The sequence below is a fragment of the Protopterus annectens genome, chromosome 14.part0 (genome assembly GCF_019279795.1).
Source record: "Protopterus annectens isolate FY-2018-M chromosome 14.part0, PAN1.0, whole genome shotgun sequence".
Classification (NCBI taxonomy): domain Eukaryota; kingdom Metazoa; phylum Chordata; order Ceratodontiformes; family Protopteridae; genus Protopterus; species Protopterus annectens.
Window position 1 is genome coordinate 706386095 of NC_056748.1, and position 27500 is coordinate 706413594.

At 39.6% G+C, this 27500-nt stretch overlaps 1 long non-coding RNA gene across 2 annotated transcripts in view; it reads right to left on the reverse strand.

The window, feature by feature from the left end:
• LOC122789185 overlaps positions 1 to 27500 on the reverse strand; it is a 1666093-nt gene that overhangs the window by 561830 nt on the left and 1076763 nt on the right. The gene's annotated exons all lie outside the window — the stretch shown is intronic.

Sequence of the window (27500 nt, forward strand, 5' to 3'; positions counted from 1 at the left end):
CTCCACCCCCCCCAAAAGAGCAAGTATCTATCCCGGCAGAGGGCTGCCTCCCAAACATCTCAGATGCTCAGGTGAAGGCTGCCCTCTCCAAAGCAAAAAACACTGCTTCCATGGGACCAGATGGCATCCCAGGTTGCGTCCTACATGAACTCCAAGAGGAACTAATCCCTCAAATAAAACAGCTATACAATCTCAGCCTCACTACAGGATATGTGCCCACAGAATGGCGTACAGCAACAGTGGTCCCACTCCACAAAGGTGGAGCCTCTACGAACCCTGGAAACTATCAACCCATAAGCCTGACTAGCTTAGTCTGCAAGGCTATGGAGAGGATCATCATGGAGCTCATAAACAAAGACATTGGGGACCTACAGACACTAGATCCTACCCAGTTCGGCTTTGTCAAGGGCAGATCCTGCCTTTTGAACCTGGTTGACTTCTTTGAAACAGTCACCAAAGCCATAGATGAAGGGAAGGTAGTCCACACAGCCTATCTGGACCTTGCAAAGGCATTTGACACAATACCCCACTCGGGCATCATAGATAAGCTATCCAGCTTAAATATAAACCCCTATGTCACAAGATGGGTTGCAAACTGGCTCAAAGACAGAACTCACAGAGTGAGAGTTGCTGGAGCCATGTCTGACTCGAAACCGGTCACAAGTGGCATCCCACAGGGTTCTGTCCTGGGACCACTCTTGTTCGATATATACTTTTCCGAGGTACAGGCAAACGTGGGAGGACTATGGCTCACCAAGTTCGCAGACGACTGCAAACTGGGCGCCATAATCAACTCTCCAGCTGACACAAACATCCTTCAAAAAGGTCTCACAGAGACAGATAACTGGTGCCAGCGCCATGGTTTAAAGCTAAATGCCAAAATATGTATAGTCATACCCTTTGGCAAAAACAATGTGCCCACAAATTACCACATAGGTGGAAACCCATTAAGTACAGAGAAAGTTATTAGGGACCTGGGGATACAAGTTGATAGCAATCTCTCCTTTGAAAACCACATTGCCAAAGTGGTTAGAAAGACCTTCTACATAGCCCACCTCATCACGAAGGGTTTCACATCTAGATCAAGAGAGGTAATCGTGCCCCTTTATTCATCCCTCATCAGGCCCATCATAGAATACAATGCCCCTTTTGGGATGTACCTTACCCGACACCTGCAGCAATTAGAAAGACCCCAAAAGTATCTCACCAAGAGGATCAAGGGTCTCAAACAGATGCCATATGCTGCTCGGTTAAAAAAACTCCAGCTCTACTCAGTTGCATACTGCCTACTTCGAGGCGATCTATGCCTGACATACAAAGCTATGTCAAATCCAGAATTAATGGACATGCTCCACCTCAGTAAATCTAAATCCCTTAGAGCCACATGCTCGAGGGACTTGAACCTCAGCACAGAAATAAATAGAACTTGCTGGAGGGACAGGTTCATAACCCAGAGGCTCCCTTTGCTCTGGAATAGAATTCCAATTCATGTGAGGCAGAGCACCTCACTGAATCTCTTCAAGAAGAATCTCAATAAGTGGATGGGGTATCATGGGTTTGTCCCAGGGATTACTCCCGTGTCACTATTAGACAGAGGCACAGTAAACTAAACCTTAAAAAGGGCATAGTATACTCAAATCATGGGGTGGCGTAAGCCATACAGAATCGGGCTAGGCTTATAATTGCCCCAGGGCAGATAGCCTAGTATGAACCTATGAACCTATGAACCTATATATATGGTTAAGGTGTTTATGTTACAAACACAAAGTACGGAGATTGATTGTCACCTTGGGGAGCAAGGCTAGGCTTAAAAAGGCCCATTGGTGTAGTTAGCCTAATAATCATTTATATATGTATACACACACACACACACACACACACACACACACACACACACACACACACACACATATCACATGCCTATGTTCATGTATACATACACATGTATGTAGATATAGACAAAAGCCACACACCTCCCCACACACACAGAAGCACATGCCTGCAAATACCTAGATACATGTCCATACCTGTGCATTCATGCATATATGTACTTGTGCATGTGTACACGCATACAAACACATCTCATCACATTCATGTAGGTAACTGTAATATCTGCAGTGGCTGCTTAAATAAACACCAGTACTTCATTCACACCTGATCAATAACTCCTCTGAGGTGCTGATCACTTTCCCTGACAGATTGTGCCCAGACCAGCTGTCACTGTACTGCACTCTTGCTACACTACCATTGCAGGGATATTGCGACATGCCATTTTTTTGGGAAAATAACTGTTACAACAGTATTGATTTGGGACAAACTCTATATAATTATCTTAAGTTTCTGACATTAATATTATTTCATGAGCTCAAAGGTTTAGTGGTTGTTATGAAGAGATAGTATGTGGCCTTTTTGAAGTCTAGACACTGATGTCCCACTGGTGCACCAAATAATTACTCCCCTTATCCATAAGAGCTCGGGGGGGCAGTTACCTATCCATTCGTGTATGTTAGATTTGAAGATAGTTAAAAACCTGCTTAGTTTTACAGAAAGTGGGAATTTGTTCCAGAGGGAAATGATTCTTTGAAAGAGATATTTACCATACCAACATTTTTTATGTTGAAATATAGCTTTAGACCTACAAATATTTTATTTGTGCTGCTAACAGTCTTGCAGATGCACAGTAGGGCAGGCAGTATTAGGTCATTTACAGCTCTGTAGATGAGGTATTCTTGGCTATGTAGTAGTCTGTAGGAGTGAGAGAAGAGAGAGGCAGGGCTTTTAGGAGCTTTGTGTGTAAATAGGGAGCACATACCTGGAATTTGTCTAGTAAGGAACTGCTGGAGATTTTTAATTTGGGTTAGGTGATTAGAGAGGTACACACCAAAGGAAAAATTGTATTCTAGCACTGTCGGATGTGGAATGAGTTGAGGGGAAGGATTACCTTATTTGACTGAAAGGGGATGCTCTTAGCTGGGTGAGATAGAAGGCTTTCCTAATGACAGTTGATATATAGTGACCATAGGAAAATGTGTTATTCATAAAGATGCCTAGGTCTCTAATGATAGTGGCTAGTTTAAGGGTGTGTGGTTTATACACTGAGTGTACAACATCTCCTGTTTCCCAAACTGTATGATGTTATCTTTTTGGCATTCAGCTTTAGCCCGTGATTCTGACATTACATATTTGGCTAAGTTGAAGGATATAAGTGTCTTTAGGGGAATTGTTGATGACTCCAAGTTTGCTATTGTCCATTAGGTTAACATAGTCAACCAGGGGCATTTAACATCAGATTTAACATCATAAGTCTGACTGCAAGTGCCTTTCCACTGGACACATCAGCTAACCCCTCCACCTACATCACTTCTACTTTCACTCTCTGTTCTCATCTGCTGCTTATTCCCCCCTTTACTACTAAAATTAATCCCCACATGTTTTCTCCTTTGTTAATAATAACTGGCCATTGTTTCAATTGTCTGCTGGACTTTGTACCTTCCATGATTACTCCATGTCTGGAAATCAGCTTTGCATTATTTTACATATTTATTTATTTATTTTATTTTTGGGGATTTCTTCAATGGGCTGTGTCTGCAAATGGTTTATGTGATCAGTGCACTACTCCAGTAAACAAACTTAAATACATAAATACATTGGCAATCTAATGGGTTAAGTAGGAGTATATATGACTTCAGACAGTTCGCAGATGATGCCAGAATGAAGTATAGTGTCAAATGCCATAGCTAAATCAGTGCAAGCATTGTGCATGCAGTTACCCTTATCTAGATGCTTCTGTGACTCTTTTAGAAAAGTCAGCTAGGTTTAATAGGCTTGTTGGCAAATTGGTTGGGGTTTAGTGGTTGTACATCCCCGGTTGAGATTTAGTGGTTGTACATCCCCTGTTCACTATTTATAAGGTTCTTGATGATACATTCCATCATCTTGCAAATTAAGTTGGTGATTCTAATAGGTCTGTAGTCATTAGGATCCATAGTGGAACCTCCATTACAGTAGCTGTTCACTAGCCTTCTGGTGCACTTCCAGTGCAGATGATATCATTGAATAGTTTAAGGTGGAGGTCTGATGGAGGGTGTTTCATACTGACCACAGGATATCCCTGGGCGGTGCAGTGGTGCAGCAGTTAAAGTTGTTGCCTCACAGCAAGGAATTCTCTGGTTCAATTCTCAGTTGGGGTGCCTTCTGTGTGGAGTCTGCATGTTCTCCCTGCATTCGTGTGGGGGTCCTCTGGCTGCTCTGGTTTCTTTCCACATTAAAAGACATGCATCTGGAGCATTTCTCCCTGGGCCTCTGCTGAAAATAGGCTATCCTAGTCGGACTTTCCCGATCAGTAAATGTTAAATAAATAAAAAATTAAATGTAACCATAGGTCTAGTGGATTTAATCCTGGTAGAGTGCTTCTTCTATCTGTACAAAGATTATTATGGGGTATGGAGTATAAACCTTCAGTAGGGAAGTTTAGCACTGATGGAGCAGAGATGTTGGAGCTGAATCTACCTCCAAGGCTAATAGCTATCTTCAGGGTTTTTGAGAGTGTGTGATGCCATCAGAGATACGCTGAGTGCAACAATGGGTATTATTTCTAGGTTCTTTACATAGTTAAAGAATAATGTCTGGTTATCCTTTGCTGATTTAGCAATTTTTTTAAATTTGTAATTATGTAAAATATTATATTGCCGCAAGTCCTTTGGTAACCCTTCTGAGGTTAGTTACAACATACTGAGTTTTTTAATTAGAGTTATGTTTTTGTCTTTTATAGTAGAGTTTGTTTATAGCTGAGATCCACCAGAGAGGTTTGTTTCTAACCTTGACAGTGTATTTGGTTGAATGGGAACATAAGCCTTATGCAAGAGTTGAGAAGAATTTAGAAACTTTGGGTATATATGTTGACGTTTACTACTGGGTCATTGAGCGGTGAGGGACCATTAAACCATCTATAGTCATCACAGAGCATAAGGAAATTGGTTTTAGAGAAGTCTCTAAAGACAATTGGGCTGGTTGTTGGCCTGTACTGGCAACATGTGAATAAAACAACACGTTAATTTGATTTGACTAGTGTGTAGGTGGGGTGTGGGTGGGGACAGTGAGCAAGAAGCAGACAGAGGTTGTTTTAATTTGATAAGATCGAGTATTCTTGGTGCCTCTAGTGGGGGGAAGGTACTACTTGAATGACAGAGTTTGCTTTCATAATGTTATAATGTCAAGGAAGGGTTGAGCATATTTATTTCTAAGGGTGTAGGTGTGCCAGATTATGGGGGGAGGGGTTCTGAGTCCCCTAGTGAGATCATGTTTGGGTCAAGGGAGGGTTACTTTTAAGATATTTTCAAGATTTGTGGATGTCACGGACAGGATTCTGTAGTTGGTCAGATTAGAAGTTTAAGGTCCTTGTCCAGATCAATGCTAAGAGGTAATAATGTTTCAGATAAAGACAGATGGTCGTTTACCAATTTTTTTCTCTCTGCACTTGTAGGCTAGAAAAGGAAGGAGTGTTGTTACTGCTCTTCAACCTGATTTCAGTAACAACATAAAGATCACAGAACAAAATGGCAGGTAAAAAAACATCAGATAACTATTAACACAAAGACAAAGTTGTTTCAAAGATGCATCAGTGTGGCATATAACAAAAAAGCAGCAAAACTGAGTAAAAGACAAGTTCTTTATTTTTTTTAAACACGTGATTTGATTCTATAAAAGCATGTTACTTGATTGGTCTAATGTAGTTCAGGTGAAGTCCCTGCTGAGTGTCAAAGAGATGAGAGCATATGGTTGAACATTTTACGCAAAACATTTTGTGACTTTTACCTCCATTAAAAGGACACTTCTTTTTTTCAGTTTTGCTGCCTTTTTGAGATATATACTTTGCTGATGCATCTTTGAAACACCTTTGTCACTGTGTTAATAATTACAAAGACCTTATTTTGGCTCCTAGTATTGAGCAGCAATACGTTAACATTTGTCTCATCTGAATTTGTGTTTACTATGTCAGTAGCGTGAATAGACAGACACTACCTAACAAAAGGGTATAGAATGTCTTAACCAGCATGCAGAAGCCCTGAGGCAATAGGTGCAGGCCATCCCTGGGGAAACAGTTCAGAGTATCTCCCATCTTCTTCCAGGCTAAAACACATTGGATCCCTTAAAAACTAAGCAAATTATTAATGTCAATTAATTATCATTCTAAGTGACTGTACAATACTGCTCACAACATTATTCTCAGTAATTGTACGATACTGCTCACGACATCATTCTCAGTGATTGTACAATACTGCTCACGACATCATTCTTCGTGATTGTACGATACTGCTCATGACATCATTCTCAGTGATTGAACAATACTGCTCACGACATCATTCTCAGTGATTTACAATACGGTACTACTCACAACATTATTCTCAGTGATTGTACAATACTGCTCACAACATCATTCTCAGTGATTGTACAATACTGCTCAAGACATCATTCTCAGTGATTGTACGGTACTGCTCATGACATCATTCTCAGTGATTGTACAATACTGCTCACGACATCATTCTCAGTGACTGTACAATACTGCTCACAACATCATTCTCAGTGATTATACAATACTGCTCACGACATCATTCTCAGTGATTGTACAATACTGCTCACGACATCATTCTCAGTGATTGTACGATACTGCTCATGACATCATTCTCAGTGATTGAACGATACTGCACATGACATCATCCTCAGTGATTGTACAATACTGCTCACGACATCATCCTCTGTGATTGTACAATACTGCTTATGACTAGTTCCCTTCCAGCCTTACAGATACTCCCACACAGCTGCATCATGTCCCTTCTCATACAGTATAATGGGAGTGCATTGCAAGTCAATTACACACATATAAGCAATGACCATGTCATAATCTTACTTTAGGCGAAGGGACTTGAGTGCCCAAGTAGTATGGCAGACTCCACCATCTAAGGGGCAGCTGACTGCCACCTTGTCTTTGCTCATCTTTGTGAGTGGTACACCAATGTTTATCACTGTGGAGTAATCTATAAGTACGCTACCACTGGACTGCTCTTGTAGCTGAAATGGCTTGGCAGACCACTCTGGTGACTCTTGCCTGTGAAGTGTAATAAGTGTTAGGGTGTCAGTGAGATTTAGCTAAAGTGCATATCTACACTTCATTTTTGAACTTTTGTTCTATGAGGAAGCCATATAAAGTTATATGGACAATAAATTATTTCTGATATTGTTTACATGTTATTCATTTCATATCTTACTATAAGTAAGTAGATGCCATGGTCCAAAAGACAATTATTCAGAATGGTACTTTAGCAAAACAGAAAACTGAAAGTATGGACCGTGCATTAAAATTATTATGAATAACTAAACAAAAATGGACACAATGTAAAACAGAATGTTGTTCTAATACATTATTCAAAACATTTCTCGGCAAAACTCAAATATAGAATTTGAAGCATATGATAATATTGTTTTGATTTTAATGTATGTAGTTTTACCTGTAGAGTTCAGAAAATCACTTTTCTTTCTTACTTCGCATTTGCTTTATTTTGGCTCCTTTCATTTCATAAGTCGTCTTCATGCGTTTGCCTTTCTTAAATACATTAACATTTTTATGATTTTATATTTTTGTTAGCTAAGTAAGATCATTCAGACACAAGTACTTTTCTCAATGGTGTCCTGGAGTTACTGACTTGGAATGATTTGGTAACCTTGCTCAAACTCACACAATACAGTGGATCATAGGTTTATAGGGGTTAAAAGGCAGCTGAGCCACAAGGCTGTATCTCCCTTGCTAGTACCCACCGTTATGCCTTACCTCCCTTTTAAGGACAGCCATGCCAGTCATACAGGGCTGAATTTATGAATATCCATCCAGTTGTCCAGCTCCTTTTTGAAAAAGCAGACTGTTTGCGTCTCACTGTTTATCTTGGACAGAAAGCTTGTTCCAGAGAAGAGCTACGTGGTGTGTGACAAACCTGTCCAGCCACCTTATCTTATTTATTTGTTGGGGTATATAAAGATCTCTTGTCCTAGTATCAGTACTACTGTTTGAATTCTAGAGATATTACAGTTCTTGGGCTACTGGATCTCTTATGACCCTATAAAAGCAAGGCAGAGATAGATCCTAAGGAGTCTATATGATATTTGCTATAGAGATGTAGCCTGCAGTCTCTCCTGGTAAGGCCTTGATCCTTTTAGTTAAGAACCTCTGAGGTCTATCCAATTGCTAGATATATTTAGTAAGGTACATCCCAAAGGGAGCATCATACACTATGATGGGTCTAATCAGTGCTGAATAAAAGGAGGTCAGGACTTCTTTGATCAAGAGGAACTACCTTTTTCTATGAGATTTTAAAGTTAAAAAGATTTCCTTACCACTGTTACAACATGGTGTACAAACATGATGGGGCTATCCACCCAAGAGCCCAGTTCTCTCACTATCTTCTCATTTTGAAGTGATGTGTTTTCAGTACTATAAGACATATCAAGGGCTTTCTTACTGAATGTGATCATGCTGCACTTTTTGACATTACGTCCGCGCCCACTTTTTGTACTTACTGAATGTGATCATGCTGTACTTTTTAACATTACGTCCGCTCCCAGTTTTTGTACTTACTGAATGTGATCATGCTGTACTTTTTAACATTACATCCACTCCCAGTTTTTGTACTTACTGAATGTGATCATGCTGTACTTTTTAACATTACGTCCGCACCCAGTTTTTGTACACCAGCTATTGGCTATTCTAAACGTCTGTTGGAGTGCATGTATGTCAGAGGGGGACGAAAATGATTCAAGGCTTGCAGTCATCCTCAGACTTTGTTAACCAGAGATCCTCGTTTGATATATGGAGATCTAAAAAGTAAATACTGAAGAGCAGAGGTACCATCACAGATCCCTTAGGGACTTCACTGGCCGTCTTTTTGCTCCCGGAGGATGCATCTCCTACTCTTACTGTGTGAGTACTTTCCCTAAGCAGGTATGGGTCAATTTGGAGCTCCTTCAGCTTGTTTATTATATTTACATATACCTTAGCAAGGTTGAGGTACACTGTGTGGACACCTTGCTTACAGTTTACAGCCTGTGCAGCCCTCTCAAAGTTGACTACATTCATAAGACAAGATCTGCCTTCAACAAAGCCAAACTGCTGGGGGTCAAGTCTGATAAAACTGTTGATATCATAGTTAAGATCAGTTGTGATACATTCCATGGTTTTGCATACAAGACTCACTGACTGATAGCTCTGTAATTCCTGGGGTCAGTGATGCAGCCTACCTTGTGGAGTGGCATTACAACTGTGTGCCACACGTTTGGGGGATGGCATAATGTTTATGGTGTTTACCTTACAAACACAGGGTATTGGGTTTGATTTTCACCTTTGAGGGAAATTGACTAGGCTTAAAATGACCCACAAGGGCAACTAGCCTAATACCTACCTATAAACCTTTGAACAAAACTTATTAGGCTCAGGTTAAAAACAATTCCTGATATACTTCATGAAATAAGACATATGACACAAATAGGCCATAGAACAGGAACACATATCAGATAATATAAGCAGAAATCAGAACATGTGGTGTTAACATTTTTTTTTTTGGCTAGCTGTGGCTACATATGATTAGGACTCCATATCTCACAAGCCTAAATTTGTAACCTCATACCAAACCTTTTAAAAAGCCATTATTAATTAAATGCACAAGTGATAATTACACCATCTCTCAGCTGAGCTCTGACTGCAATAACTCACAAGTCATTCAGAAATGAATGATAGTGTTTTGAAAATCACATTTATTTTCTGCACTGAGTAATAATATGGAGTGCGAAACACTTTGCAGACAACTGCACTTGGGTTTACTTAGTTTTGCACTTACTTTTTAAATATTTAAACCTTTAAACCTTTTTATATAATTTAGGTAACTCCCACTAAACACTGCCTGGTTCAACTCCCAGAGTTTGGAACTCCCTCCCTCCAACTGTTACCCAACGCCTAGCATACAAACCTTAACAAAAGAAAAGCACTAAAGATCTACTTATCTAACTTTGCAGGTTTAACTTGCTATGGTTAAACACAACACTCTTTCATCTAAACCTTCTTCTTCTTCTTTCAGCTTTTCCCAGTTAGGGGTCGCCACAGCGGATCACCTGTCCGCTCATGATTGGCAGTGGAGTTTTACAGTGTCGAGTTGCCAGCCCAGCACCCAACCTTCCACAGAAGGCACACACACACACGCACTCACACCTAGGGCCAGTTTTAGAGTGTCTAATCCACCTACAGCATGTCATTGGGATGTGGGAGGAAACCGGAACACCCAGAGGAAACCCATGCGACCACAGGGAGGACATGCAGACTCTGCACAGAAGGCACTCCAGCTGAGGATCGAACCGGAGAACCTCTTGCTATGATGTGGCAATGCTACCACTGCACCACCTTGGCCACCCCTTTACTGTAATAGTCTCAATAGTTTTAATTCCTGCCACTTCGTAAATGACTTGTGTATCTGTTTAATTTTGTCTACATATTTCAGATATCACAACTTCATCTAAACCTAAAAATATGAAATAACTGTATTGCCTCCAGAAAAATACACAACGCAAAATCTACTGCAACCTACTGTTATGAAATGTTTTGATTCACTATGTCTTGCTTATTGTGTCACTGAGTAATTGAATAGCTAATACATCAAATATACATAATTGTAATGTTCAAATATTTATTGTCTAAAGTGATGACTCATTTATTTTATGTCTGCTTCTCTGAATATCTAATTCACATTTGTACTTACATTTCATATTCACAAATCACAGAAATGATGCAACTAAAACTAGTTTCGCAGTCCTATATGATATTAGTGTTGTATCTTGTAACTACGATGTTGCAGAAAATGGACTCTTAAGTTAGTTCATCTACCTATAAGCAAAATAAATTCATAAATAAAATATGCTAGTAGTGTCTGTGATTTCAGCTTCCATTTTGGATCTATCTCAAAAAACAACAGCGGTGAATTATTTGTGTCAGCTTTCCTGGATTAATATATTATTTCACATTTCAAGAAGAGTTATATTGGAAGTGTGTCATTTAGAGATACTTCACTAAATTTGTACCAGTTTCCAGTTACTTTACAGATTATATACACTGTCTACCACAGTATTTGAATGTACAGTTTAGCTACGTGCATTGACAGGGAAATCAGACATATTTATCCAGCAATATCTTGTGGTGGGGGGTTGTCTTATGTCCACCACTGAGCCTGTCTCTCTTGTACATTTGAACACAAGTATTGTTTTATTATTAAAAGAAAATATGCATTACTATTATTGCAGTTGGGTAGCTAAAATGGATAGTAACATGAAAACGTGTAGCGATTGCAAATATTAAACCCATGAGTACTAGCAGAAGGGACTGTTTATTAGAAAACGAGAAATGGATGGAGGTAAAGAAGAAATGCACACTACATATGTAGGTAAGGAAATTCACAAATGTATAATTTATAAAATACTAGCAGTTGAGAGTCTCCATTGTGAAGAGAGGTAAACAGAGACAAGTATGTGGTATTCACTTCAAAGACAGGAGAGCTAGTAAGACTGGGTAATACAAATGAAGTAAAGGTAATAAAATTTGGAGCATTATCGATGGCAGACACATGAGATAGGGATACTAAATTTCTTAGAAAATTCATCAATGTAGGAATATGAAGATCCTGCAGATGAGTGGGAAAATTAGTTTAAATGATGCATTGTAATGAGGGGACATATTTCCAGGTTTGTTCTGTGGCTGGACTGGAGACAGTACATTAGAATATTAATGCCATACTCCTTACAGGCTTTTTATTATGTTTTATGTATGTACTAAGTAGCATTCTGATTGCCATAATTATGGGACCTGCTACTGCACTTTCTTTCTTTTGTCATTAGCAGGAAAAATGAATACTAATGTAAGCTACAACACCCACAACATGCACAAACAAATCTCTTGAGAAACTCACACACCTTTCATTGGACAGTGATTGCTGCTGTAGTGTGCATTGTAAAGCCAAGGTCTGTTACTGGCATGATGGTGCCTATTTCATTCTTAAAGTCCTTTGTTTAACTGCATAGGTGTAATAAGTTGCATTTCCCCTGTTAGGAAGGATCCAGTCTATCAGAGCCTACATAACTTAATTTGTGATAATAAGCCTGCTTCTGCAAGTCTTTCAGCTACACCAATTACATTGTCCATATATAATTCATAAGTGTGTTTTCAAGAACATTGGTTTTATTTTTTTCTTTTGCAATTCAAGATCTACTTTCCTTTAATTAGACCACTGTGCATACAGACAGAAGTTACAATGTATGCTATGAGCAACAGCATCTTAGAAATTACCCTAGTATCAGACTGACAAGTGTGTATATGAGTAGACTTCATACATTGATTCAATTTCAGATAGGTCAATAAAAATGAAGCCTACCATTGAATCTTTCAAATTTCACATGATTACTTGCCTTGGGGATTATCAAGAGCTGTATCAAAACCAAAACAGGAAGCAAAGGCAAATAGTACAAATGTGTGGACGACATGGCTTAAGGCTTTAAATATGGCCTCATCCTAAGGCTTTATGTGGCAAACTTGTCCATTCAAAGTGTTACTGCTTGGGGGAGGGGAAGTACTTTGAAGCCATGCTACATATGAAGCTCTTTTGTAGTTATTTTGAAAAAGTGTCATATTCTTGTGTCCTTGTCACTGATAATAGAGATGTGACTGTTGCCGATGGCATATGTGCACCTGCTAGATACATAGGGTTTCAGCATAGTGATACTGTCAATATATCCAAGCATATATCAGTAATAAAGAAGAAACTCATCTTGCAATCTTGGTAACCACTTTATATCTAGGTTTTTGTTCCTATTCTTATTTCTTTCAGGTATTGACTGGCATATGTTGTTGCCTCGACCTTAGGAAACTGTTTCAGTTTCAGATGTCTTGTGCCACTTGGAATGACAACATGCTTTCTGTTTCTCAGTAGAGAAATTTGGCAAATAGCTGTGTCCATAACATTGTAGTACTAGCTTTAGAAGATCATTTTCTTAATTTACATAATAATAAATGTTAGATCCACTATATGAGTATCAAAATCATGACATTGCCCAACAAGATGACTCAAACTCATCAAAGTGCATACCTGTCAAAACTTCAGATGAAATGTCTTGCATAATAGAAATGTTGCTATAGAACACATACATATACATCTATTCCAGGAGCTTTAACTGCAGGCACTTGGGATCAGAGATTAGCAGTACTTGTGGTACCATTTGCCAAATTATACAGCTATCATACATGTTCTAGACATGAAAAGTCAGTGAATAAACATGCCTATATAAATTTAATTTAATGAATCAAATATTTATGTGCCCATGAATAGCTCTAACTTTATGAAAAATGCTTGTTTCTACAAGATAATGGATAGCCTTGGGAGTCGGGACAAACATTATAATACTATTACAGATTTAGCAGCTGAGAAGAATACTTGTATACTTGTACTGAGGTCCACTATGGATATATGGTATTTCACATATAATTAAAGGTGTTTTGTCAACAGCCATATATTTTTTTATTACTACCTTTCTGTTCCAGGTCTCTTCCCTTCACTGTCAAAAGTATAATTTATTATATTTAAGCCATAAAACACATAAGAGTGTGCTTTATTGTACAATAACTATTGTTCTGGTGGCCAAATCACAAGGTGATAATATAACTACAGGTACTTTAATACATCTATTTGTCAAGCCGGTAAATGCAGGTATCTATTATGAACCCTTTTAATACACTTCCTGTGCCTAGAAGTAATGGAGATACATACACATAAGCTACTCAGTCAGTATGCTTTTGGATGGTAAAAAGAAACTGGAGTACCTGGAGAAAACCCACATACACATAGTGAGAATGTGTAAAATACATTAAAAATAAGCAGAGGTCAAGATTAAACTGCACTCCCTAGAAATGTCAGGCAGACATTTTAACCAATGAGCTACAATACAGGTCAGCATGAGAGGGAACACTCCCATGATAATCAAGATGGCAGGAAAATTCTGGCACCTATGATATAAGTATTGTTTGTGGACAAAGTCAGCTAAAAATTAGCACATTATGTTGCTTGGCATTGTTACAGGGAAAGGAGAGTCCTGGTGATTGTTATATTACAACTAAGCCATATTTCCTTGTATTTCCATTCATAAATTGTATTTTCTCTGCTTAACTGTATCTGTATTATTTATTGCATATAACTGGCAGGTCCCATGAAACCATAGTGAGGTTAGAGGGCCATTCAATTTATCAACTATGTTGCAGTTGTTGGCATTTTAGTTGTTCTGTGAGTGCTTCATTAATCAAATTCTCTAGCAGGTTTAACCCAGTCAGTGAAATGGTTAGATTGCTAAAATGGAATGAATATGATGTGACAAGGTGAAAAAGTGTGTGTGTTGTATTAAATTTAAATACATTTTCATGATAAGGTTGTTTGGAACAGAATGACAGGATGCATTTCATGTATAAACATGTATGGATTCTACTAAGGGAACACTCACTGTTATATTTTAGTTTGTGACTTCTACATAACATTAAGTGTGTGCTGATGCCAAGGTGTCACTGTGATAAAGGAATATCCCTTCCCTGAGAATGCAATGACATTAGAATTAATTATGGTATTTACATCCCTTCATGAGGGTAATGAAGTTTTTCCCTGTACAAAGAATATTGCTTACATGATTGTGGTGTTCTGTACAGGAAATATCTATGTTGAAAATATGTACTTCACTTACTTTGATTTTTGACAATTTTTGCTTACATTGCTGTACTTCCTTCACAGCGTTTTTAGCAAAGTAACCTCAATCCATTATATTATGGTGTAATATTATGACTTTATCCAGTTTACAGCAGTAATATTACAAGGATTTTTTAGTGTATAATTTATGGTATGCTACACAACAGAATATGCTTTATACTAGGATATCATCAGATCTTGTGGTGCCTTGTGAGGTATGAGGTAGAGTGTGCCATACACCTCTAAGTTGTAACTGATACAAACACAATGAAAACTGACATGGAGGTTGTAACAGTGAGGATAAAATGGCACAAGTGTGACTTGCAGCTGGCTGTTCAACTTTGAGGTTTCTCACTGTACAGTACATAACACTTTTTGTAATACATGGAGTATGCTGTAAACTGCAAAAAGATACATTTTTATGTACTTCTCTAATGTCAGAGGAGTGCATAATAGGTTTTGTTGTGCATGGAGTATGGTTATTATGCTCCACTACTTGAAAGAACATATGCTTGTAATTGTAACAGTACATAGTGGGTCTGTAAATTAAAGTTATGTACTCACAATAACTATGCATCCGTGTTGTCCATTTTCATTCTTTCTCAGTGATTGGGTATCAGATCCAACCTCGGATCCATCTCGGATGTATTAACAAAACTTTTTGCTCCAACTCTTGAGCTCTTCCTTCTATGCATAATGCCCCATTCTACCTGCTATATTTCACATCAAGTTTGTTGCCTTATATACCTAGGAGTAATTAATCCTAAGCATAGTCAAAGTAAGAATATTAGTAACAGAACTGCAGTTCAAACCCGGAACAGAGGTTCCACAATAACTACAAGATCACTCCAGGAGATGATATGCAAGGGGAAGGAGGCTGAGGAGTTGAGGAAGAATGAAAATGGACGACACAAAAGCATAGTTATGGTGAGTACATAACCTTAATATTGATGTTGTCCTTTTCATTTGTTCCTCAGTGATTGGGACAGAGTCCCCAGCTATGTGGACCTTGGATGGCCCAAATGGAAGGATATTGCAGAGTACTGCAGACCCAAAGGCACTTCTGCTCCTGGAAGTCAAATCCAATTTGTAATGAGCAGTAAAGTATGAGCTGCTGCACACGTCATCGATAAAAGTTCTAGACCTAAAGGCTGAAGAGGTAGCCATGAACCTGGTAGAATGTGTTTTAGGTGGCCTGGGTAGGGACAGACCTTGCTGACTGTCGACAAAGAAAATGCGATCAGTAAGCCATTTGGCCAGGGTAATTTTAAAAACTGGGGAGCCCAATTTGTTTGGGAAAAAGACAACAAACAATTGCCCCGACTTCCTAAAATTTCTTGTTCTGTGGAGATAAAAAAGTAGTTGCCTATCTACATCCAAAAGATAGAGCATGTTTCTTCTTTGATAGCAAAGTTGGGAAAGAAAACAGACAAATACATGGCTTAATGAATATTTGTTTCAGAGGCTACTTTAGGCATTAAAAATTAATTGGCCTGTAAGGTAACTCTGTCTTTTTGAAAAATAAGGTAAGGAGATTTGGAATAGAAAGCCTGGAGTTTCAGAAACTCATTTTGTAGATGTAATGGCCACTAGAAAAGCTGTTTTCCATGTTAAATATTTTAAATCAGACAGCCAATGGTTGAGAGTGTTTCTGAGTTAACCCTTGCATCATGGTTATCAAATCCCAGGGGGATGATGGGTCCTTCACTGGGGGCCTAAGCAAGAAAATACTTGCCTTGCACAATTTTAAAGACATTAATGAGGAAGCATTTTCTCTTGAGTGAAAATCAGATATGGCTGCCAATTGTACCTTAAGGGTAGAAAAACTAGATTCTTCCTGAAAAATAGATGCTAAAAATTCTAGGACCGCAAACATAGGAGGAGTGAACGGGTCCAGTTCCCTTTCTGGAGCCCAACTAGAGAATGGTTTCCATTTACCTTTATAAATTTTCCTTGTCAAGGCCTTGGGAGAAGATAGAAGTATCTGTCAGATCAGGGATGAAAGCCTGAGTTGTCTAGCTATAAGTGGGATTAGAGAAATCATGCAGGCAACATGAGCCCTGGAATGTCAAGATGATCTATCCCGGAAGGGTGAGAAAGCAAGTTTAGACTGGGGTCCAATATCCATAGTGGATAATAAAGGTGAGACCAAAGGAAGAGGAACCACACTTGATGTGGCCAAAAGGGGGCAATGAAGATAACTGTGCTCTTCAAGCAAAGTGCCTTCTGTAAGAATTTGGGAATTAGAGGTATCAGGGGTAAGCATAAAGGAGACTGGAGGGTCAAACATGGACTAGAGCATCTCTTGGTGACTCCCCCTGAGGCAGATTAGGGCAAAGTACATGCTGCATTTGTTGTTTTGGGGAGATGCAAAGAGGTTGCAGCAAGGTTGGACCCAGTGATGGAAAATCTCACAAGACATCTAGAACAACTGAAAAGGCTGCAGAAATACCTCACAAAGAAGATTACCAGCCTCAAACAGATGCCCTACGCAGACCGTCTCAAAAAACACCAGCTTTACTCCGTCGCATATCACCTACTCAGAGGTGATCTCTGCCTAACATACAAAGCTATGTCAAAATCAGAGCTGTTGGACATGCTCCACTTAAAGAATTCCCAATCCCTCCAAGCTACACGCTCTAGGGACCTAAACCTTGCCACCACATTAAACAGAACATGCCGGAGGGATAGATTCCTGTCCCAGAGACTTCCCATACTCTGGAATAAACTACCTATCTATATCAAACAAAGCTCCTCATTAGCACTCTTCAAGAAAAATCTTGATGATTGGATGGGAAATAGGAAATTCACCCTGGGGATCACCTCTGTGGCTCTGCTCGACAGTAGCACAGGAAAATAATTTTCTTGGGCGGCAAAAGCCAGGGTACCTTTTTGTCTGGGCTTGTATAGACCCCAGGGCCGATAGCCTAGTACCTACCTATGAACCTATGAACCACTGATTGAGAGACCACTCTTGAGGCATCAGAATGTACCTGCTGAGTTTGTCCACTAGAACACTGGACTTCCCCAGTATGTGAGTTGCCATCAGAAAGCAGTTAGATCATCCACTGCCACACTCTCATTGCCTCTCGACAAAGGGCATAAGATCAGGTAACCCTATTTGTTGATGTACCAAACCATAGGCATGTAGTTGGTTTGTATCACAATCATCCCAAGAGGAAGAACATCTTGGAATGTCTGCATCACTAGGAGGACCACTCTCATCTCTAGGACACTAATATGTGAATTGGTCTCTTCTGGGGATCACATGCCTCCGACTGTCCAGCCCAAGAAATGCCCCCACCCACCTCGGTTGGGAGGCATCCATGGCTACCATGATGTCTGGATGGCCTAGGAATACTTTATCCAACTGTATCCACCAACATAAATGGTCCTTGCAAACGCAAGTGAGTTTGATCAGAAAGGATAAGGGATGCCAAAGAATTGATCACAGAACAGCTAGGGACCATTGATGAATGTGCATATAAAACCAAGCCATAAGAGCTAAGTTTATTGTAGCTGCCATTGACCCTAGGGCCTGAAGAACAAATTACGCTGGGGAGAAGGGTGTGCAATAACTTGCTCCACCTGATACCTTAATTTTATTTACACAATGTGGTGGAAAAGAGGCTACCTGACTTACTGTGTTCCACTGGTCAGGTTAAACATGACATTTGCAGATGTTGTCTGAGATGCCTAGTGATTGACACAACTGGAGGAAGTAGTCTCTGGATTCCTCTAGGAGATGCTTGGTTTGGGTGATGAGGTATGGAAACACTCAGAATCCCAGCAGTCTCAAGTGAGCCGCTACCACCACCATACATTTGGTAAACACCTTTGGGGCTGTGGTGAGACCAAAGGGCAGGGCTCTGAACTGATAGTGACTGTCCCCCAGTCAAAAACACAGAAATCTTCTGGCTCATCTGTTCTTCTTGATGTGAAGATCGATGGAGCACATACCGTCATGCTTGTGTAGAAATTGCAGAATGGACTGAACCATGACCATTCATAACTTTGACTTTTTCACAAATTGATTTAGCTCGCTTAGATCCAGAATTGGTTTCAGGTCTCCAGTTTTCTTTGGCACTAGAAATAATCTTGAGTAAGTCCAGGATCCTTTCTGGTCTGGTGGGACCTCCTTGATGACTCTTTTTGTCTATTAGCTTTTGAATTTCTTGAGCTCCTGCCTCCTTCTGACTGGGTGGGACATCAGGAAGCCTTTTTATTTTTGATGGGGGAATCTGAAAAAATGGTATGTAATAACCTCTGGATATGATTTTTAGCACCCATGAGTCTTTTGTTATTGATGCTCAATGTCTGTGTGCAGAAGCAAGCAGCTCCCAACTGCCTCCAGAAGAGAGTCAGGCAATCTTTCAAAAGTAACGGGAGGGTTTATCTGAAAAGGAATCTCAGAAACCCTCGTTTTGTGGGCCTCTTCTACCATGAAGAGGACTTCTACCATTTGAACTCCTCTCTTTGCCCCTAAGGGAGTTATCCCCACATGAATCTCAGAAAGGACCCTGAGAATTTTTTTACATCCTCTTTGATTCCTGGAGAAGGATCACTGAGGGGTAGAAAAGTGTACCCAGGGCAGGCAAGGTCTTTCTATGCTGTTCACTCCAGGAAATCATTTCCTTAACAGTAGGGGCAAACAAAGATGTTCCATCAAAAGGAGCCTTGATAAAAGAAGACTTGAAAGGCTCCACAAAGTCACATAGATGCATCTAGGCTTGTCTCCTAAGGGCTATGCCTGAACCGTCCACCTCTGAAGTACCCCCCCCGCAGCATGGGAAATTAGCCTAATGAATTAGAGATGAGTAAGAGAGTGGCCAGTTAATAAGACTCTTCCAAAAACATGGACTCAGAAAGGGATTTGTAAAGTTCCTTAGTCAAATTCCACAGTAATCTTGTGAAATGTGCCAAGTAATTCAGAGACCCTAAGGCAAAGGTTGCAGAGGCAAAAAAGCACTTTCCAAATGTGTTCAATGCCATAGACTCTCTGTTAGGGGGAAGAACAGTGGAGACCTTCTCCATCAGCTCCTTCTTTGTTGCTGCCACCCAGCCATAGTATTAAGAGGTCGGGGCTCCCTTTCTCCAAACCTCTCAACCTTACCAAATTCCTTGGTAAATACTGGTTTTGAGGGCAAAATATAGGGGTACCATGAATTCCGGAGTGGCCCTTTTAATTTCCAAATTTTTTTTTTAAGTTGTTTTACTCCTGACATCATCATGTGTAGGCTGTGCGCAATGACATCAGGTTCACAAGGCTGCCCAGCAAATTTCAAGCATTCTTTCTTCCCCTGGCCACTCCTCTAGGCAAAAAAATGTAGATGTACTGTGTTACATTTATTTCAGCAACTTGTGTGTTACATTTATTTCAGCTTGTGTGTGTTACATTTATTTCAGTGTGTGTGTGTGTGTGTGTAAATGCCCCAGTTATGTATAACTGCTGGTTAGAGTTACTGAGAGTCAAACCTCATACCTCAGGTACAAGGAGCAAGAGCCTAAATTCTCTACCCATTACACCACCACTTGTGATTCAAGAAGTTAATCATAGTTCTCAACTGTCCAAAGTTTTCCAGACTCTCTGTAATGTTTGGCTCATACTTTTGATCTGTACCTCTTAAAATTTGTGGTTTTCTGGCAAATCAGTAAGAACTGAATTCACTCAATAATGATAGCCATTCAAGTTTCAGATGGTAACACAAAACATTTTATTCTAGGAGCTGCTTATGCCAAGTCTGTTTGTGTTGTTAGTAGTACAACAGTTTGAATACTTGCTTTTGATGCAGAAGGCTGTGAGTTCTACTCCCACAGTATGTAGATGGATTGCTGATACTGTACTGTGTTGTACTTGTAAAGGGGTGGATGCTGCAGTCCATAGAATGTCCTGTTTGGAGGAGATACCTAGTAACTATGAACCTATCCGTTTGCCATCCATCCCCTATTGCAATATTACTAGTGTATCATTTTTTAAATGTAGCATAGGCAATTTATTCCTCAAGGGCAACAGGCTCTTTATGTGTAGATGAAACAATGAAATATAAAGTTGTTTGCTAGCAGCAACCTCTTCATTAGTTACAGATCTTACAGATCTTTTTAATGTGGAATTATTTAGATGACTTTTACTTCTGCAGAGATTGTGCATATTTACTGATACTGGTGGATTGTAGAAGTTTGAGTAGATGTGATGGAAATGTTCTGAATTGGGCAGTTTTGTCATTATTGGTTCATGAATTTTCTTTCATTGCTTACTGGAAAAATGTTCAAAACAAATTTAAAATGCGCTCTAACAAGTGTGCTGTATTATACAAAGAAAGTAATTTAATACAATCAGGAAGGTGTATCAAAGAACACATACATGTTTCATGTGCAAGGGGCCTGTGATTTGAAAACAGCCCAAAGGTAATCTTTATCCGCCACTAGCCAGATGCATTTTCTTTGAATGTGGGTTTCAATGAATGAATTTCAATGGCAGAGAAGTTTTAATGCTAAGTTTATTTTCATTGTGAGACTGTATTTCTTTGTTTAGCAGATGTCTATTAGTGTTTGTGCTATAAAATATAAAATAAAAGTTATAAATGAAATCCAAATAATCATCACAGAAGTAAAGCAGTATGCACATTATGCTGCAGGGGAGGAGGGCTGTGTATGGGGTGCCCCATTCGACCATGATTTTGTGAGGGGGTGGCAAACTCACTGATCAGTAGGCCATGGAGAATGCCTTTTGGAGGTCCTATAATGTTTTTTTTTGTTTGCTAAGATTAGAATATTGCTTACCATTAAATGTCCTAATTTTATCACAAAACCCACATACTGCAAGTCACCAAAAACAAAATCCGAAGGTTCATCATCTTCTCCCTTCCCAGTGAATATCATGGCTACACATTTAAAAAGAAAATGGTTACCATTTACTACAGGGTCTTGGGCCATATTTTGGTTGTCTGTTCTTCATTTTGCATTTGAAAGTTGATATCCCACAATTCCACTGGAATGGGTGGGGTTACATAATTATGCAAACAAATTTTATGTTAATCAGAACACAGATTCCCATGTGTTTTTCATGGACCTTTGTCCAGATTTTTGATGATTCCAGGTTGAGATGTATGCCTGTCTCCGGTGTGGCCAGTTTTTAGGTGGTGCAAAAATTTATCAGGATGACAGGGAATGGGTTCTACAGTATCCAGTTCCTTCCACACCTGGAGAGAGACTAGATCTATAAGCTCATCTGCTGGGAGAGTCACCCAAGACATAGATGGGCCAGACCCAAAAGCTTCCAGAAAAACTGACTCCTGTTGGTAGGGGTTATCGGAGGACCATCCACTCTTTTGCCTGAGAATCTATAAGATGTCTCTGAAGGAGACATGATCCAGTGGAGATCTGGGGGATCCTTCCCTTCATCAAAGTCAGTGCCTTCAGTGAGAGACTCCAGAGGGGAGTCTATGTGTCTCCTCTTACACATTCTCTTTCAGGGAACCTTTTCAGTGGGAGAATCTGGAGAGGTATACAAAGAGAGAGCAAAGTCCTGTCTGAATGCTGGATGGGACCAGCTGACCCTGTGGAATAGGCCTGTTAGGATCAGAGCTCAGACCTGAAGGTGGTAGGGCTGTAGGATCTGAAGAGGACAGAGTAGTTGAATCTGTCAGATGAGAGAAAACCCTCTCCACTACCTTGAATGCACAACAACAGGGAGATGCCATAGCTGGTCACACTGGAGCCAAAGCTGCCCATATTACCATGCCATGACCATGTCCGTACCAACGGGAGAGCCAGACCTGAGCTGTCCAACACCAAAGCTCCAAAGGGTAGGGACAGTTTCGACAACATCAGAGTGAATGCTAGCCCCCCCCCCCCCCCAGAGCCAGCACCAATGCTTTGGCTCCAAGACTCATCCTGATCCAAGGAAATCAAAGCCAAACAAGTCAGGGAAGTGGTTGGAGTCAAAGATCTGGCTGTCTTCAGGTCCAGCATCAACAACCTTAGATCCGAGAGCTCCAAAACGGTGGGTCAAATTCGAGAAGGCGAGATCACTGCATGAGAAGTAGAAGTGAAGTTCAAGAATCCAATGGAAGATGGAGCCGGGATAACCCCCATCTGAATCTGAGCTCTGAGGAACTTCCTCGTCATCATGTCTAAATTGGCTTCTGAAAGGCTCCTGGTGGACCTGATGAAAGAAGTGGTGGAGTGGGGCCAAGACTCTCTCCTTGGGGTCCCCTGAAAGAAAGGGGAATGGAGTTGACTAGAAATAGGCTTTACAGTGAACCCTGGGGACAGGTTTTTGGAGACTTCATATGAATAGTTTTTTATCTGAGGACACAGGATCAAACTTCTTTCATTTTGGATCTGATTTCTTCGAATCTTTTGAGGGGGCTCCAAAGATTGAGTAGTCTTTGGAGAGCAGGCTGAAGATCACTTGCATGAATCTTTCACCTCCAAAGAGGCTTTGGATGATTTTGTGTGGGTTTGAGCCTATAGTACAGAGGAAGAATGTGGCAGCAATCCCTTTAAAACTAACATATTTCTATGATTGCTAAAGGCCCTGGAATTAAAGGTTGTGCAAATGGATCAGTCTGTGTTGAGATGAGAAGCTCTGGGGCAGTAGAGATACACCCTGTGGGCATCAATGTTAGGAATCTTATGTCCACAGGAAGTGCATTTTTTTGGAACCAGTTTGTTTCTCAGCCAAGATACTACACTGGGGTTAATCTAAGAAGGTGACAGCAATTAGTAAGAAAAAAGGGGAAAGGAAAGTTTATTTTTTAACTACTAACAATGGTAGGTAAAGAAAATATCCTCTAGAGGGTAAAAAAGAGGAAGGAAAAGGTAGGAAAAAGTACCAGCAGTGGTACTGACAGCTACCTGAGGTAGAAGATACAGAGTAAAGAAGGGTAAAGCAAAGTAAAAAACTCAAAAAAGTTAATAATAGGTAAGGGAGGTTGGTGAAATAGGAAGATAGTAAGATAAGAAGTTAGAGATAAAAATATTTGATATAAAGTAAGAGAAAACACCCTAAGAAGTTGTATGAGATGGATCTGTGTCTGTAGAGATATGGTAGTAAACGAGATATGGGGTATAGCAGATTGACTGGGACTTTATCAGTAGTGGGAGGAGCTCAAGAGTTGTATCTGAGAGTCTTGTAAAAGGCTGAGTCAGATTTGAGGCCGGATCCAAGACCCAGTCATTGAGGAATGAATGAAAAAGACAACATCAGATCAATTGTTACATACCCTCAAGGGCTGTTATGATTAGATTTCACACTAGGGCTAACAAATGACAGTACTCAGTGGCAAAGAACAGCTGCAGAAGGGAAAACAGCTTTGTTTCTGCCCACTGTTCATGCCTCTAAACTGCCTCTGAGTTTGTCTCATGTGTTTGCCCTATCCCTCATATTTTTTGAGTGTTTGGTAAATCACTAATGATTACAGTTAGTTAAAAATGCCAGAATTAGAGTTTCACACTTCTTATTGTTCAAAAAATGTATATTGATGCAAAATGTGTTGTTCTATTATCTTTTTAAGTGAATTAATACAACATTTAAAAACTGTCCCTAATTTTCATCTTTTCTCCCCTCAGAATTCTTAAACAAATAGGAGAGAGGTATGCTGTTGTCCATTTGACAGCTCTTGCTAAATGCTTTACAGGCTTTCAAAGGTGGTAAAACTCTTAAAGTTTCTTTTCTGAATTGGCAGCCCACATAGCAGATAAAGCTTTTAAAGCTAGTCATAACTCCATAGGTTCATAAGAGATTACTAGGCTAATAACTCAAGAGCCATTACAAGCCTAGCCAGTTTTATCCATATTTTACCCAATTTTTATGCCTGAAGGAAAGATAACAAGGGTCAGCAAGCGTGGTTTTGACAATTTTTACAGATTGCCTCTGTCCATAAGGGACATGGGTACTACCCCATGAGTGCATTGACATTTTCCCACCCATTGGGCCAGATTGTGCTTGAAGGTGGTCAGGGAAGGGTTGTGCTTCACGTGAATAGGAAGCCTGTTCTTGAGGACGGGCAATCTCTGGGACACACATGTGTATCTCCATCATGATCTATGCATGTCAGAGATCAGGTTTAGATCCTTGTATTGTGTAACCCTCTTGTAGTTAGTTTTGCAAATATGCAACATTTTCATCCAGGCTTGGTCACAGACTGCCTTGTAGGTCAGGCATATATCACCTGTCAGTAATGAGTAGGAAGCTGAATACAGTGACAAAGCTTTTAATGTCAACATATGACATGTCAAGTATACCCTGTATTTTTTGGGTGAAAAACCGCTGGGGACAGTCCAGCTGTTGCAGGTGCCTGGCAAGATACATGCCAAAGGGTGCATTGTACTCGATTATTGGTCTGATGTGGGCCGAGTGCAGTGGTACTACTATGCCATCCTTAGTTCTGGATGCCCTTTACTTATAAGCTGAGCCACATAGAAGGATTTCTTCACCACTGTGCACATATGGTGGTCAAAGTTCAGATTACTATCTATCTGAGTACCCAGATCTCTCACTACTGGGTCCACTCGGGGGTGGGGGGGCTATCAGTGTTGTGATTTGCAGGGGTATTTGATTTCCCAAAGGGTGTTATTATGCACTTCTTCACATTTAGTTTGTGGCCATGGCTCTGACACCAGTGATTAGTCTATGTCAGTCCTTTCTGTAGGATATTAACATCGGGGGAGTCAATGAGCACCCTAAATTTGCAATCAGTGATGCCCCCAGACCTGGCCATCTACATTTGCCTTGACATCTGAGAAGTATATCCCAAACAGGAAGGGGGCCCAGCACTGACTCCTGTAGTAATCCATTGTTGGACTACCAAGGATAAACTCAGTTTCTGGTCACTGACTGTGTTGAGTGCTAAGTTAGTCATAACTTTAAAATCTGTAAAACACTAAGGCCCTTCACTTGTTTTTTTTTTTTTGTTTGTTTGTTTTGTGACTCAACAGTACATTATGATCTGCTCTCTCCAGTCATAACCCGTTAGTCACATGTTCTTGAAATGGGTGTTAGTTTGCACTAGTGTTACATTTCTTGACAGAATGTCTTAACATACATTTCTCAAACACATAAGTTGGTTATGACTGGAGCCCTGACCACAATCCTCTATTTACTGTCCTGAGAAGCACAACACTTAATTTTAGCTACGATTCTCACTCTGCTGCAGACATCTAAAAGGAGCATTTATCTTTTTAAACTTTGCTTCTTATAACATTGCAAATGCCCTAGAGCCAAAATCTCAGTAAAGAACTAATATGCTTTCTTGTCAGTTGTTTTCAACCCTAACATGGACCTTGTCAGCTCCTGGCAGATTGAATCTACTGCATTTTGCTTGTCAAAAGACCTTCTTACATATGTGCAGGAATATACCATCTTAATGACTTTTAAAATATCACAGAGGGGCCCATTTTACGGTGTGTAATCAATGTTATTGTTATTGCTTAGACCTCTAACATGGGTCTTTATGTTTATTCATGACCTGACATGCACATTATTGTTTCTATATAGATCTACAAATTGTAAGCAATGCTGAGCAGAGTTATTTTATTAGGCTTTGTCTGCATATTTCATGCATTTATTATTCTGATTTTACTTCTTTGCTGCATGTAATTTATGCCAAGTCATTCTAAAAATAAGAAAAGATTGTTGGCCGCAGTGTGCATACTCAGTTGCATAATTCAATAAATGTATGAAAATAGAACCCATTTATTTTTATTTTGGAAATTTTCACAGCAAGAAAGTGGTTCTGCATTTCCTCCTTCAGTGCAACTGAACAGCAGAATGGGGGTAAGCAAGATAAATCTAAAGTGTAGAGACCACCAGGCTCTGAGCTATAAAGTTCATTTATTCAAGCCTGTAGTATCATTTTCTCATTGCAAAAGGTTTGCCTGACTTTTTTGCAAAATTAACTCATTAGTAATAAACAGGGTACCGAAAAAAAATGAAAAAATATATATATTTTTGTTAGACACAAAAACATTTATTCAGAAAACATTTTAATGTTCCTTGCCTGAGTGACTAGTTGATGTTACTGTCGGTTAACAAAGGTGATTTGAGTCCATGTACAGGCCATCCCTGGGTTAAGGATTAGATCAGTTTTTTAGTCCGTCCTTAAGTCAAATTTGTATGTAAGTCAAAACACATCCGTATGGTTCTTATTAAATGTCACTTAGTAAAATGTTTGCCTCATTCATTTATTTTACTTTTCTTTACATATAAAACACTTTAGAAACACTTCCAAAAAATCTTAAACATAATACTGTATAGTGTAGCTATGCTTCCTTTCTTCCTATGAACTATGCTTCTTTACTTCCTATCAACAAAGCTGGTTTAAGACATCTTGTTATTAAATGCAGTGTTTATGAGGACTTTTTCACACACACTTCCATATCTCTCAACTATACAGATTTTTGCAGAATGTCCAGATTTTTGCCTCATATTTTTGGTCCATTTTTCATAAAATTGTGGTTGTTTAGCAAAAGTAGTGGCAAGTCATTAAAGATTGAAGTTAGAAAATAATGACAGACATTTGAGTTTCAGAATTTATACCCTTCAGAAAATTCATGCTAATGCAACACTTGTTATTCTATCAACTTTCTAAGTTTGTAAGAGCAATATTTATTAAAATTGTCCCTATTTTTGGGCATTTGTCCTACTTTTATTTATGGCTTTGTCCAGATTTCTTGCTCTAAGAGGTATCACAC